Source organism: Aythya ferina (genome assembly GCF_964211825.1).
Source record: "Aythya ferina genome assembly, chromosome: Z".
In the NCBI taxonomy this organism is placed as follows: Eukaryota; Metazoa; Chordata; class Aves; order Anseriformes; family Anatidae; genus Aythya; species Aythya ferina.
This window is the reverse complement of record NC_140299.1, coordinates 47,707,878-47,720,264: the sequence shown is the minus strand read 5'-3', so window position 1 is coordinate 47,720,264 and position 12,387 is coordinate 47,707,878. Positions and strand designations below refer to the sequence as shown.

The 12,387-nt window shown below is 39.1% G+C and overlaps 1 long non-coding RNA gene across 1 annotated transcript; it reads left to right on the top strand.

Annotated features, from left to right (window-relative positions):
- The first annotated feature begins 6,212 nt into the window (after positions 1–6,212).
- Positions 6,213–11,951, top strand: LOC311427641. Its single transcript, XR_014687462.1, has 2 exons — positions 6,213–6,327; positions 11,479–11,951. It is a non-coding gene; the product is annotated as an uncharacterized lncRNA (long non-coding RNA).
- The last annotated feature ends 436 nt before the right edge of the window (positions 11,952–12,387 follow it).

The window sequence follows — 12,387 nt, the reverse complement described above, 5'->3', positions numbered from 1 at the left end:
CAATCCTTTCAATCAATGGCTCACTGATTTGTTTGAAACGATGCATAGATGGTTACTGGGGTTAATCAAAGAGGGATTAAGGATTCTATTCATTGTGGTGTTAATCATCATTGCGTGTTGTATTGTAATAAATGTGTTCCCATGACAGTGTACCCACATCACTCAATTGAGGAATTTAGAAAAATATTGTTGTCGGCAGCTGACTTCAAGGACGGGATCTAAGTGACTGCTAATCACAAGGGGGTTGTTTTCTTGCAGGTGGGGTTGTTTTCATGCAGTTGTTTGTCTGAGTGTTTTTGACCAATAATCTTGTGTGAGACACTATCTGCCCCTGTTAAGTTAACTATAAAAGTCAGGCTATTTGGGTAATAAAGGGAGAGCATTGATAATATAACATAAATATATATTTTATTATATAAATAATATATATATATATATAATATAAATATATAATATATATTTATAATATAATATATTTATATAACTAATAAAACTGAAAGACCATACAAAGCTATATATCTCATCTCAGGAGGTATAGGCTGATGTTCACAGTTCTGAGCAAATATCCAAGAGGAGGGAAAGGAAATAACTTAGTAGATTTAAAATTCAGAAGACGACTAAAGATGTCCTTGATTTTTAAGAGGAAGTAAGGGGAAAAAGAAGGGGTTTATACCTATAGTCATAAAGAGGCCATCCAGATAGGTAACTTCTAGATTAGGCTGTGATATGTTATGAAATTATATATCTACTTTTAGACTTTGTGGATTGTGGCTCCCATAGCTTCTTGAAGCTACCCAAAATCCAAGAAGGAGAGTTTGTCATGTCCAAGGCTCTCTGGGCATGCAGCTTTAGCTGCAGGTGGAAGAGCAATGCCCAGTACAGCTGGTCAGTCCTTCCTTTTTTCCATGTCAGAAATGTAATGTTATATATTTTCCTGAAGTGTTTCAGTTTTTAACAAAATATAAAAGTGCTGGTGAACATCAAGATATTAAATTACTCCTTTCAGTTGTTTTCCTTTACATATACCTTCCCATTAACATCTCTTGCAGAAATGCCCATTTCTGCAAATTTCCTAGTTTTTTTCAGAAAGAAAAAAAAAAAAATAGGAAAAAAAAAAAAAAAAAGAAAAGAAAAGAAAAAAATGAGCACAAAAGTTTTAAAACAAGTTGTAATTGTTTAAGACTTCAAGCTCTTTCCTACACAGGCTGAAACCTGCACATGTCTGTTAAGGTCTTCCTTTTCTGGTATCACAGAGAATACTCTCTGTGTCTCTCCAGTAATGACAGGAATAAGTATTTTCCCTTCCAGATATTATTACACTTAAACTCCCCATTGCTACTGGAGTCTCCCACACAGCTAGAGAATCTGGAATAACAGACATCAACCCTTTTCTTTCATCTTACCCTCCTGAACTTCCAGTAAGAAGTAACGTGTAGTGTATAGGATTTATGTAGCAATGTCTTGGTAGCATGGCCGAGAGGTATCAAAAAAAGACGTTTGATCTCTTGTTCTATCAGCTGCCAACTAAGGACCCTTGCTTTAATGGTAGGACATCAAGTAATTTGTTTAGTATTATTTCATTGTTGGGCCTAATGCACTATCATCAGCAACAAAGAAATATGAAAAGTTAACAACCAGCTCCATGATAGACACTTTTGCAATGGGTCTTCTGTGCCTTGGAAGTGAAAAATATTTTAAACACTTTTAATTTCAGAAAAAAAATCCCTTCCATAGTACAGCAAATAAAAAAGAATTTGTGCCAGATTTCCAAACTAAAATGAAAACTTTTTTAGAGCAGAGATAATTTTTAAATATTCTTTGTATAATGGTTGCAAAAAGGAATTAAGATTTACTATAAGAAGGGAGATAGATGAGATTTTTTAAAACATTCAACTAGATGCCAACAAAATATAGATATTTTCAGTCAATCAAAAAAGAACATTTTTTATCCTTTGAAAAGGTATGTCTGGAAGTAGATACAGAAATGTCAAATAGCTAAGCTACAGTGGATTCTGATAATAGAGAGATTTGAAAGTGAGGAGGCTGGGAAAATGCTGTGCTGAGTAGACACTGTGTTTCCTGAGTTTTTGTTCTCACAACAGTTCTGCAGTGACTGGCAGCACCTAGAAATGTCGTTACTGCTGGGAAGATTTTATTTATTATTTTTTTCTTTCCCTGGGAACAGGAATCACACACTGTTCATTCAGCAACATCTCTGAGAGTGGCCTGAGGGGGGAAAAATCACTACTGAGATATTATTTGAGAAATGGTGATCCTCCTAGAACACTGGTGCAGTTAATGTAGCTTCTGGAAAAAGGGATTGAGAATGGTTTTCTGGAAGCCATCTGAGATAGACTTAAGCTCACGTGCAATCACTGGTCCTAGAAAAGACTTTCTGTAAACAGAAAAGTTTTCAGAATAGTAAGAAAACATTAATCAGCAAAATGACTAATGAAGTATAAAGTTCATTTATATTTTGTGGTTGGTAGAGAGGAACAAATAACATCAGGGATTTTTCGTTGTTGACAGGACCTTCCCTGCCATGTACTGCTTCATTTTTAATACAAACCATTTTTAGTGATCAGGTAGTTTTTACCTTAAGGTGTTGAAATGGCAGTGATGGGAATAAGGAGTAACATCTGACCATGCTTTAGTAGAGAATCATCTTGAAATACGTCATGAAAGTATTTCCATTAGGAGTCAGCATTCATTAGCGTTAGAACTCATTGGCATTCATTACATCCTTAAGAAATTTAAAATAAATGCTGATGGATTTGTTTGTTTGTTTGCTTGTTTGTTTTAGGATGAATTGTTCACCCTCTGACAAGTAAAAACATATTCAGCCCCTGACTCTCTCTCTGTTTATAAGGTTATCTCAGGAAAACAGTAAGAATTCAGCAAATATAGTGAAGGGAAAAAAAATCGGTGTTGCTTCTTGTGCAATATAAACTTCTGCTACAACTTTTTTTTTACCTCTATTAGTCAAGGTTAGACATAGACTTCATCTTGCAGATACTTACATACTTCTTTATAGTAAAACTATTAGGAGGAAATAAGAATGTCTTTTTCAATCTGTAGGACATAGGGCATGTCATGGCATAACTTGTGAAGAGTGTAGCAAGAGTAGGATAAAAAGCAAGTGTGGAATAGGCCAATATGTTTTTTGTTTGTCTGTTTGTTTGTTTTTCTTTCTCTCATCACATTTCCAAGTCTGTAGTTATTTTTTATCACAGTTTAGTATCACAGTGCGACAGTATTTACAGAACTAGTGACATCGCATGCTCAGGTGCTGTTACTCGTTTGGCTGTATCTCTTACAATAAATCAGTTTGGGTTTTCAAGTGCTGTTGTATGTATGGACCTTTAAGTTTCTGGTTCTGAAAGTTTTCAAATAGTAGCATCCCAGAGATCAAGTGAAACACCAGGAAAACCTGATTAACTTTAAGGAACACAATCTAGGAAGTGCTGAGACCTACTGACCTAGGCTTACCTATAAGATGCTCAATGTCTCAAAGATTATAACCCCACTTTCCTGTCCTCTCTTCTCATACCCTTTTATCATTCACACTCTTGATCAGAGTGGTGACCCACTCCCTTTGAAGACTTCAGCTCCTCGGGGAATAAAAAATACCATTGCATACAGACTGGAAAATTTTTGTGAGGAAATAAATGTAAGATGTACTTTTTATTTCTCTTTATGTTAAATATTCAAAGCAAATCAGTCCTGGGCTACTCCTTAAACACTATTCTGTACAGAAGAAATTTATCGTAGTCCCAGAAGCCTAAAAGTAAAGCCATAGCCAAGGCTCCCATTGCCCACTTTCTGCCTCTAGATGGCAGAAAAAAAACAAGTTTGCTATTTGGAACTGCTATTCATTCTCACACCATAAAGCAATGAGAAATTAAAATAGAACTGTTCTTCTAGTATAATAATATTCTCATTAAGTTCATTTCTTCTGTATATATATATGCCGTGGATGCTGGTTTCTCCCATACCAAATACTCTCAGCTCAGAGTGCAGAGTATCCATTCACGGGTACAATCTTGTTTAGATTTGGGGGAAAAGAAAAAAAAAAAAAAAAAGTGTCTGTCATTGATAAAGAGACCAAAAGGGAGCAAGGCAGAAGAAAGAAACTTTTGTTTCTTTTGGAAAGAAACTGACAGCAGTATGATACAGTAGACTGTTTCAAAGAACATCCATGAAATTCTAGTAGCTGCCAGCTTATTTTTAAAGTAGATGAATGTGCTGTCTTCACAGTTACACCTCTTAAGAAAATGCTGCCATATTATGATCATATATCAGTATTTTAACACAGTTTAGAGGCCTCAGTCAAGCAACAGATAGTCACAGTATCCTTGTCAAGCTTTATATAAATGCTTCCACATCATCCAAAATCTGATCTAGGTATAAAATGAGATTCAGAAAGTGGGATTTCATAGGCTTCACTACAGGTTGTACCCACATCTGCACACATAAATTACCCCAAAAGCTTGTCTCTCAGTCTTATGTCACTTTTCTTATTCTAGTCTCTATTTGCAATCCCATTTTATGACCTTGCTGGTAGACTACTAATCTTTCCAAATGCAGCTTCCACAATCTAGAAGACTACTACTGCCTGCCACAGATGAGCTGTGTTACTAACTCTCTTCCCTTTTTATAACAATAAAAACCACTGATAGTGGTATACGCATCTCAGATACCCCCAGGTCTCTACAAACTGGACCCTTCAGCAAAACGTGTGAAAGCCTTCAGCAAGAGCCAGAAAAATCACCTTCTTACTTTGTATATCACACTTTCAGCACTTTGCCAGCTCTAAACAAGATGCAAATGATTATCAAAAGAAAAAAAAAAAAAAATGTATGAGCAAATCCTGTAAAGTCTTCTTTCTGGGTTAGTTGTAAATGATAAGGACATACAGGGAAGGGGATGGGGCATTCACAAACCAACAGTCATGGGGCACCATGAAAAAAGTCTGTCGTGGTTCCGCTCGAGTGGGCAGCCGAGCTCCACCACAGCCGCTCTCTCACTCCCCCTCCTCAAAGAGGAATGGGGAGAAAATATGTGAAAAGGGCTCAAGGATTGAGATAAGGACGAGAAAATCACACAATAATTATTGTAACGGGCAAAACAGACTCGGCATAAGGAGATAGTAAGATTTATTGCCTACAACTAACAAGCGAGAGAAGTGAGAAAACAAAGGAAAAAAAAAACAAAAGCACCTTCCCCCCCCATCCACCCTCTTCCACCTCCTCCCCCCGAGCGGCGCAGGGGAACGGGGAATGGGGGTTATGGTCAGTCTACAGCACTTCTTCTCTGCCGCTCCTTCTCGGTCACTCTCGTCCCCTGTGCTGTGGGGTCCCACCCACGGGATGCAGTCCTTGATGAACTGATCCGGCGTGGGCTTCCCACAGGCAGCAGCTCTTCCAGAACTGCTCCAGATATGGGTCCGTACCACGGGGTCCATCCCTCAGGAGAAAACTGCTCCAACCTGGCTCCCCTACGGGCAGCAGCTCCTGCCAGATCACCTGCTCCTGTGTGGGCTCCTCTCCACGGGCTACAGGTCCGGCCCGGAATCTGCTCCGGCAGGGGTCTTCCACAGGCGGCAGCCTCCGTCGGTGCAGGGCCACCTGCTCCACCGTGGTCTCCTCCACGGGCTGCTGCGTGGAACCCTGCTCCACCGTGGTACTCCATGGGCTGCAGGGGGACATCCTGCTTCACCATGGTCCTCACCACAGGCCGCAGGGGACTTCTGCTCCGGCGCCTGGAGCACCTCTCCCCCTCCTTCCACACCAAAAAGCTGACCACAGAGGCCTGAGACCCTTTGTTTTCAGTTCGGTTGAGAATTTCTAGGAGAAAACTAAATATTTGTAAATGTTCACATTACAAAACTTAATACTCATATCTGTGGCTAACAGTGAAAAAAAAAAGTACGGTCTTCCAAAAATACTGCCATTTTATTAAATCGAATGTTTCACTGTGCAAGAATTTGGCGAGTGCAGGTAGGTAGAGATGCCCCTCACTTACTCACTTTTATGTCCTCCCCACCACCACTACGAGAAGGTCCCAGCCCTTGGTCCCAGATGCCCGCCCGCAGCCCCTACCAGTCTGGTGACAGATCCGGGCTGTCCCCTGACTGCTGCTGGCTGGCAAGCCGCAAGGTGGAGACACACCACCACAAAGGCGGAGACACCTCCGCAGTCAAAGCTCCGAGCCCCTTGCTGGAGCCAGGCAGCTGTAAAGTCTCTGTGGAGGCTGCATGACTTCGACCACGCCGACATTTGAACAGATTATCAGCACAGAATAGAACTGAGCAAAAATCTGCTTTTGGTAAGTATGTAGACTTAAATTTAATATTGCGTAAATATTTCTCCTAATAAAGCATCTTTGCTGACATGCATATGTTGCAAATGAACCTAGAAATGAGCAAACACAGATGATAAAGACACGGTCTTTTGCATATTCCTTCCACTTTGATCGTAAAGCATCTGACTCATCTGTCAATTTCTGTGCTCATTAATCCTAAAGAGCTATCTTAAAGAGCTTGATTTGGCTCTTGATTTGCCTCACAAACCACGATCTTTAACAACTGTGATATATTACAGAAATATGTGAAGAGGTTTAGTCAGTGGGAAATTTCCATTCATATCTCTTACAGATTTAGACTTTGTTTTGACTCATCTCACACACAGACCCAATATACTACCTCTAATGTTCATTTTCTTTTTCATAACACTTTCAGTTTGTGCTCATATGGCCTAACCATATGGCAGCTGAAAATTGCTGAATATTGCTGAGGAGAAAGTGTCTCCCATGGTCTTTCAAATGTCCGGCTGGTACAACATCTTTCTCTCTCTTTCTCTCTCTCTCTTTCTCTTTTTTGTTTATTTGTTTGATTGTATGTTTACTGAGCCACGTGTGGCACATTTGCATTTTTAGAAGAAAAGGAACAACCCGGGCACTTCAGTGAAGGGTACAGAGGGCTTCTCTCTCAGTACCTGTCACCTGTGACCTACAGCAGGGAGGGCCAGGGCCTGCCAGAGTGACAGCACCCTGTCATGGGTAAAACTCACACTGGCTGAAAAGCAGCTGGTAGACCCTAACAACATCAGGAACAGGCATGGCCTGGTATTGCTGTGTGCACCTTGAACAGCATTCCTGACTTTTACCACCAGCATATTGCCTCCACACATATCACTTTGTTTTTTTTGCGGAGATGCTTCCAAGGAGGTTTGAAGAAGGCAACTGGTGCCTCTCCCTATATGTCTGCTGAAGGGGTCAACCTGAAAATGGTTCCCAAAATTAGTATCACACTCTGCTCACTGATATGTAGAAAAAACAAAAATAATCACACACAAAACTGTTTCTATAATATTTATTTTTCTGATTCTTCCATTAAAATGTGTAGATACAGATCATATACTAAATTATCGGTCCTCTGCAATACAATTCATGGCACAAGTTATTGTATACCCTCACCTGAAATATTTTTTGCTAGATGTTCATCTCCAGTTTTTCACCTTTCCATACTTTTGTGTAACTTCTAAGTATTGTGATCAGGTTATTCAGCTATCCAATTTTAGGAGAAGGATTTAAAGCAAAAGAAGGTAGAGAAAAAGAATGTATCTCAGATGGAAGAGCCAACACCATTAAATGCATTCTTCTAAGACATTTACATGGTGCACATCAATGCAGGGTTAGCTGGGCAGAAAATGTTCCTCCCCTAAAGGCATTTCAATATTCACTTAAAAGTACCCAAGCAATCAGAAGCACTGAATAAATAGATGATAGTCCAGGAACTTCAGCATTTTCTTTCAGCAATAGCTGCAATACCTAGAGCAGTGCTTTTTGTAGTTTGGAAGGAGAAATGTGCACATGAGACAAATGATCACAGTTCTTTGTCAAAAAAAAAATGACATAATTTGTTCACAGAATGACAAACAATATGCAGAAGTCAAAAGATTAATTTTCTTTTCATATTAAAAAAAAAAAAAAAAAACTTTTTCTGCCAATTACATTAGCATGAGTGAAAGTAAAATCACTGCCTTTTAGAAATTACGCTACGGGCGTCATGACATAGCTTGTATGATGGTTCTTCTCTACTGACTCTTTGGAACTGTTGATTCCATAATGAACCAAATTTCTGCAATTCCAGTCAGTTCCAGTGGGTTCTGAAATGGGCAAATGAGATGTATTTTGTGCCTGTATGTTTTATAACATGAAAGTCCAAAACAGAAGGAAGAATTTTCTTTAGGCAAGCAAAATACAGCTGGCAGACGAGGGGGGAGAGGTCCTGAATTATTCCAGTTCATTTTGAGGAAGGTTTCTGTGGCTACCTAAAAGAATGTGTCAACTTTTTCAGGCAGAAGCAAGCAACAAAGTGCCACTCCTGTTAACAACACAGTTCTCCCACCAGTTAAAAACTGAAAACAATATAGTGTCTTTCTGACACCAAACAAGAGAAAGAAACTCTATTGTTTGAAATATCAAAGTTTCCTAAACGTTAAAGCAGAGTATACAGTGAGATAATTATCATGCAGCCCCCAAAGTTATATTAGATGTTTGGTGTCTATACAAACTTCTCAAAAATACCTAACATAAATTGCAAGCAAAAATTTCCACCAAACGTGCAATCGATTTGGTGTAGGTGCTCTGGATTGCCCTGCCTCCCTGATACAGTTCCCAAAAGTTACTTGGTGGTGATCAAAATGAAGCTCACGTTTTCATTGTTCAACACACTGTCTGCTGACACCTAAACACCCACCTGCATGTTTTTATTTATCCAGCACAGCCTATGGGAGGCAAAAGGACACAGCGACTCTAAGGTCAAGAGAGAGGAAGGACTGTAGTATAAGGCTATATGTGCCTCCTACTGGCGTCAGTCTGATATGAAGATCCAGTTGTACTGGCTGCAGTGCAACAGCCCCAGCTTTTATCTTTCTGCAGAAGTCCATGAATCAGGGATGGGATGTTGCTTCATCACAGGTCAGAACAAGTACACTGCATTTGTTCCATGTGTTAACACAGCAGAAAAAAAGAAAAAAAAAAAAAATTGAAACGGCATTGCCAGTCACTCAGGTGCAATAATGCCTGCAGCTGTAGGTCCTGACCCCGTGTCTTTGCAAGCCTCACTGCCTTGCTGTCATACCTGCTTCAGACCAGTGAGATGCCTGGGTAAAGTGCCATGGGGTTCAAGATCCCCAGGGGAAAGGTAGGGATGCAGCTTCTCAGCTCAGCAAGCTGGGAGGGATGTAGGGAAAGGTTGGTGAGCAGGGAATGTAGGACAGAATGGGCAGGATGATAAATTCTTAGTTTGGGGAAATGGAGGAATGGAGGCATGGATGTCTCCTCAAAAAGTATACAGCAACTTACAAGACACGAGTTACTTGGCCGTTCCAGAACAATATAGCAATTTGGGTTCATTATCCCAGTCCTCTGCACCACCTCTAAATCAGGCATACACTTGCCTACCTCCACAGAAATAAGGCCTACTTATGCAAAATGAGGGCATTGGGATCATTTCATCAATTTTGCTTTTAAACATACAGCATATACTCTACCCACATCCACACAGAAAGAAAGGTAATGCGAGTCGCAGCTCAGATTTCCAGTTTTGCAATGACTCTAACTCTATTTAAAAATAAACTTAGAGGAATTTAGGCAGATGTCAAGTGTGAATTGCCATTACAGTGATGTAGAAACAGTTATACATCATAAAAGCATATATCCAGGATTACACCTTTTGCAGTTTGTACAGAGAACAATAGTGACCTCTGTGACATGAGATGGTACACAAATAATCCAGGTATCAGCAGTTAGGTAGTAAAAATGTCCTTAACAGGAGGCACTTAGAACATAAGCAGGTTGACCACCCTGCAGCTGGAAACATGCACTAATTCCACCTGCTTGTATTAACTGGTTCTGAAGGCTAAGCAATTCAGGGAAAGGCTGGAACACCCACTGGAAGGAAATAAAATTAAAACTAGAGGGAAAGTCCACTCCACTCTGTCACTTGCAAATTTCACTTTTTTAAATGATGTATGGTGGTTTACTTTGAGAAATGAGCCAGGCCCCTGCTAGCAGAGAGAGCAGGGAGCCTGCTTTCTTCAAGCACCTCCTCTCTGTGTTCCCCTGAGACAGCCTGATGTGCAAACCTCTCTGGGTATTATTGTTGTGAGTCAGTCATTCAGTGCACCAGCTGTCGCAGCACAGTAGCATTCATTCCATTGAACAATAAATTAAATCTTCCCCAAGCACTCGCCTCAGCCTGCTCTGTGGCTGGCTGTCACTGAGCACGTGTTCTTCCACACTCTGCACTCTGCACCCAGGAGTTCAAAGCTGACAGTATAGGCACATGGGTTCCCTCTTAGCATCCCTCCTGAAATGCACGTTTCCCTCTTCATCCCCCTTCAAACACCAAATCTATAAGGTTCTTTAGTAAAGAACATGTTTGCAGGTAAGTGAACAGAGATACAAAGGAAAGGTAATGCTGTTGATACTCCCTGTTGAAACTGCTCTGTGGTCAGTACTGACTATGCACTGTGCTTTTCAAGGCCCTGATAAGAAAGCAGCCACAATATTTTGTTGGAGAAGTGATAGACATGTTTTCATATTGTCCTTCTTTCTGAAGGATAAGCTACTTTCTTGCACCAAGGGCTGAGGTGTTTCTCAACCCACTGCACTGAAACTCCACTGCTATGGGGATTTTCAAATGTGTAAGAAGAAACAAAAGTATACATCCAGAGTGGCCAAAATTCCAGTTCTAGCTTATTTTGGTTTCTCACCCCTTCCTTCATGCCAGGTTGTTCCTCAATACTTCTGCTTGGCTTGTGTGAGGCACTCACAACTTTACTTATTTTTCTTAATCTAAAGGAAGACATCAGCTTTTCAACCCTATGCAATACTTTGGCTTTCTGAACTATGACCAGCCAATGATGAACATCTTCATCCCGAGCTGCATCACTATGTCTTTTATTCATATTTAGTGTGGCTCAAAGATTGCCATGATTAGAAATATATTGTGAGACATCTTCCAAAATTGGGAAAAAAAAAAGACAACTACCACCTCACAATAGTCTTTCTGAGATACCAAAAAAGGTTGAGAACTTTGAATTTTGAAAGAAAAGGAAAAAGAAAAGGAAAAAGAAAAGGAAAAAGAGAAAGAGAAAGAGAAAGAGAAAGAGAAAGAGAAAGAGAAAGAGAAAGAGAAAGAGAAAGAGAAAGAGAAAGAGAAAGAGAAAGAGAAAGAAAAAGAAAAAGAAAAAGAAAAAGAAAAAGAAAAAGAAAAAGAAAAAGAAAAAGAAAAAGAAAAAGAAAAAGAAAAAGAAAAAGAAAAAGAAAAAGAAAAAGAAAAAGAAAAAGAAAAAGAAAAAGAAAAAGAAAAAAAAATAAAAAAGGAAAAAGAAAAAAAATAAAAAAGGAAAAAGAAAAAAAAAGAGCTAATTCTTTTATTTACTTAGTTATTTTGTCTCAAAACAACAGGAATTGAAATAGCCAACGTTCCTGTGGTATAGAAGCACTGTTTCTAATCAGCTCTGCAAACCACCAACAAGCAGTAGCAACAACACAGACTGTAACAGGCTGTGGAAGAACCAGACTACGTTCAGTTTCCTGCAAATTGTTTTGCTGGTTTGGAGTCATTGCTCAACCTTCTGTGTCTATTATCCTCAAATTCAGTCCCCTCAAGAGCAACAAAACTGTTCTCCTTCATTCGGCACTTTACCCTGTTTACTGGCTACTGTCTTAAACAATAACCAGAATGTTGGAATAATTAAGGTCATTGCTAAGTACTTGCGAAATTACCACAGGCCACTGTGCAAGTGATCATTGGATGAAATATGAGCTTTCCATGCATGCTTGCATATCTGATTCAAGACAAAACATTTTCAAGTAGGCCATGTTGAGTTTGTGAAAAACAAAATCAGAACAAAAATAAACTAATCTGCTAATGTTCATCTCTGTTTTCTTTTATCCAAAACATAATTCCTCAGTTTAAGTTTGGGGATTGGTTATTTCAATTTGTTAAAAACATTTGGAAGACTAAGGATGATTAAAGCTATTAGGCAGATCTGTTATCTAAATGTCTGCAGGCATTTTGCTATCCTTGCTGGTTAATAAAATATTTAACATGAAGAAATTCCTAGCAGAAGATAGAAGCTTACAACATATTAATCTGCTATTTCAAACTATTTTGAACTGTAAGAGTGGAAAAGAGAACATTTATTCATAGATCCCATATTTTACATTAAAATTAATTGTTACATGTAGGTCAGAACAATTTTTATTATTAAATTATATTATATTATACTTTATTTCTGTAATGGAAAGCTACCCTCTAGCACCAAAAGTAGAACTGCTTTTGGACTTTGGATCTGTAAATCTGTTAAACCT